A 4140-nucleotide genomic window follows, 5' to 3' on the forward strand; every position below is an offset into this window, starting at 1 on the left:
AAAAACGAAACATAAAAAAAGTGAAAACACTGATTAATGACCTTTCAACTGTGTCCAACGCCTCATAACCCGACATGAGGAATGGCCAGTCGTGTTACTCAAACTTGTGTGACATTGTACATCTAACATCTAGCACAGTACAAAACTTCTCTATGATGTCAAAATATATTTTGGTAACGTTCATCTACGGGTAGGCGAGGAGAGAGGGAGGGATAGATCAGAAGAGATAGAGAGAAATATTGATAATAGTGGCAGACGCGCTGTGAATGGCTTGTATGAACCCAGATCAAAAATGCTCTTCTTAAAAAATGAAAAAGGCGCCTGTTTCAAGGACAGATGGGAGAACTGCTGGAGGGTTTGAGTGGTTCGGTTAATGGAGAGATACAGAAGTGAAAGATGGAACACCCCCCTGACGTGGACAGAGATGTAGACCGATGGAGAGATTAGGGCCTCACAGGAAGACGCGGCAAGAGCAGAACAAGGGTAATGAAAGACAAAATGAGACAGAGTGTATTAGAGAAAGAGACACAGTCAGCGCAAAACGAAAGAAGGATGGGCTGAAGAAGTGGATCAGACAAGTGGATAAGAAAATGAAAGAGTGATAGGGGAATTAGAGAGGGATGGACAGAAACAGACAGAGAAGGCAGTTGGGAGTAAGTGAGACTCAGCAACATTTACTGGCAAGAGGAAGTATGGCTTCGCTGTCGGAGAGAAATAGCACATCATGCCCCAAAAAGCCAAACAGTGAGTGAATCCGTCACAAAACAGACGAGGAGAGAAAAACACAATGCAGAAAGGAAGTGGGGGAGAGAGTGTGGGAAGAAAGAGTAATAATCCCCTGAGACATACTGGAGAAATGGCACAAAGACAGTGGAGACATGGGTAGAATCTTATATCTCCCTTCCTCTCTCCCATCATCTCTGTGAAATGACAGGCAGTGTGTGGTGTTCTCAAACAGCAGAGATGATCTTCTGCATATCTAAGTAGGTGCAGAGCCACAACCATAGTAACCGTGTCCTGATTCTCTACTGTCACTTAAAGGTGCAGTAAGCCAGTTTTGAAAAACACTGTCGAAAAGTGGATTGGAGCAGCCTAGAAATCTAGACGCACCCTAGCGGCAGCAAATATAATTTGCAGCCAGGGTTGTCTAACAACTCTCCGTTGGCGTGCGTGCTGGAAAAACCAAACTCTAGTGTCAGTGGGTGGGCGTAACATAATGGCGGCGGTTCCGCGTGCTACTTGAAAAAAAAGAAGCTGGCGAACAGCTGTGTTTCGAATCGGCTTTGGCCGCGACTCTGGAAGACTTGGAGTTAAGCTTTTCTGTGAGAAAAGAACAAAGAACAGCACTGAAGTCATTCTTAAGAAAGGAAGATGTGTTCGGAGTTTTGCCGACCGGATACGGCAAAAGTTTAATCTCTCAACTAGCTACGCTTCACCCTCTTCATTGCTCTGGTTGGTTGTAGCGCTATCCTATAGACGGGAATTTGAAAGACAACCGTTTATCCCGCCCCTCGGATTGAGCCCTGCCAATGGTGTGTTCCCAGACCCAACATCTTGATGTGGGTCTGGCTTGTCAGGCTAGGATTGGAGTGTTTTGTCGCCAATCAGCAGTAAGGGACGTATATACACACATGATGGGGGAGGACAGAGAGCTCAGTGCACAAGACAGACATTAGTAAAATTTTCTTTAGAAAGAGGAAAAGGCCAGGGAAATGTAACTATAAAAGAAGGGTTACGATCAGGCAAGAGGTAGGACCTGCGTTAATATCGGAGAAGCGTTCCAGTGCTGGAGAGACCTTAAAGAGGGGGAAGGCCTGAAAACGGACGCCAAACTTGCTTTATTTCTTCCTGATACGTGAGTAACGTTGGTTTTGCTGTGTTGGTTTTGCTGTGCTTGAATATACTTGTGTGTCATCTGCGCTTGTTTGTTCATTTGCATTATTATTGTTATAAGCCTGGAACATCTAAATCTCCTCAGCCGCCCATTTCCACCGTCGGCTCCCAAAGTGTGTCCAAAAAGTGAGAGAACGTACTACTAATGTTGTTTTCTATTGGTTCCCCTTTTAGTGATTGCTATAACGCCTTAATCTTGTCACATTTGTAATTTGGGATTGAAGGGTTGACTTTGCCATTGGAGGAGTAGAGTAATATAAAATTATTATATTTACACAAATCATACCCTCATACACAAATCATACCCTGATTCCGCTAGTCGTTGCGTGTGTTGCACAGCGGGTACGTGAATGTGGGGGCGGAGACATCAAGATAGGGGTGTGGTCCTTTTGGGTAGGGGTGTGTTTGTTTTGGTGATTTCAAATATCACACAGCGTTTACAAGAAATCGCTTACTGCACCTTTAAAAAAACAAGTATACAAGTTCAATATTTTCTTGCTCTCTTGTTCCTGCTTACACATACAGTGTCCTACAAATGTTTGGAAAATGTCTTGGGTGAAATGGGGGTTTGCGCAATATTAGCATAAATCTCTGTGATTTTAATTAGGTATGTTTACATGCTCAAATTTTTTTTTTATGAATCCTCATATCTGATGACATACCTGATTTTCAAAGGTCGTCTTCAGTAATAATTGACAATGACACCATGTCTAAAAGGAAAGGTCAGCTATTAAATACATTTGCAGTGAATGCATATGAATGTCATGAACACATTAGACTCGTGGATAATTATAATTGGCCTTGTTATAACACAATTTACCTTATCCTCTTAGTTTCTCAATTGAATCTTGTGGAATATCTTGTGATCTCAAAATAAATCAACAAATTCTTCTATCATGTTGCGACCTTATGAAAAATAAGATTAAGATTAAGCTCGAAAACACTCTCCTTCCCATCATCTGTAGCAATGAGGCAAAACGTCTATATCTAAACCAGAAACTGTAATGCGTAAGTATGAAAAGTTCCCTTTAGGGGCTCCTTAGATTTAAGATTCCAAAAGTTGTGTTTATATGATTCCTAAACATTATGATTCACAAATTCATTTACATGTGCATTACATGTTTTTTTAAAAACGAAACTTGAGCGAATGCCGGTGAGTTCAGAACCGGAGAAAGCCACCGCGATAATGTCACTGGAGCTACCGCAAATATAATTGTCATTTTTGTCTAGATGATATAGCTAAAAAGAAAGCGGTTATGTCATAAGAGGTTCTTTAGCAAATATTTAGTAAATATTCAGTCTTATCAACTGACCAGTTTGTAAGACATGAGATGAGACGTAAATATACGCACATTTGTATAACGTAAAATGCACGTAAACATATGTATTCATGGTACTGCGCAAGTGTTGAAGATATTTTTCAGTCTGATTGAGAAAAACAGATTAATGCCTTAACATGCTTTTTCCTGTCAAAATTTAATTCGGGTTAAGCCCAATCGGATCAATTGATGTGTTTACATCTAGACGCACCCTAGCATGTAAACATAGCTATTGTGTGACATTTGGATGTATACAAGTCAACACAAACTCTAAAGACATATCAGTAAATAATATATTAAAGAGGCTCTATGGAGAATTCAGAAACCCTTGTTATTAGCGACACCGTTGGCCGTTAACGGAACTGCAGCCAGCAACTTATTGCTCATGCTCGCATTTGTGCACATGTTAACACTTGAATGTGTTTCAAGGCCCCGATATAGTCGTGATTTTCGCCCTTTGCTAAGAAGCAAACAGAAGTTGGGAATACCTTTGAATATATACGCTGTTAACAAACATACCGACGCTGCTGAGAGTGACGTTTAGATGAATATATATGTGCTGCGTGCTTTCCTTTCAATAACAAAAGAAGCACACAACAAAAACAGTGAGAAAACAGCAGTTAAGAAAACATCGGTTCATAGCGAAGTGGATATGTTTGCACAAGCTCTGCAATTCACTGGCATCATGTCGACAGATGAGATAATAAAAATGACACATGCTACTTTGATTATAAAGTATATTTGAGACTATATACACTATAGATCTGGCTATGTGAGACTATAATGTCAATGTGTCAAACAAAATGGATTAATTCAAACTACAGTACAGAATAGATCTTTCGGAATTAATTTAATGTGTCATTGAATGGATGAGAGGTTCTCTGGAGAGCGCATAACCATCACATCCTTTGGATTTCCCCTGAGCCTT

The sequence above is a fragment of the Gobio gobio genome, assembly GCF_949357685.1.
Source record: "Gobio gobio genome assembly, chromosome: 11".
NCBI lineage: Eukaryota > Metazoa > Chordata > Actinopteri > Cypriniformes > Gobionidae > Gobio > Gobio gobio.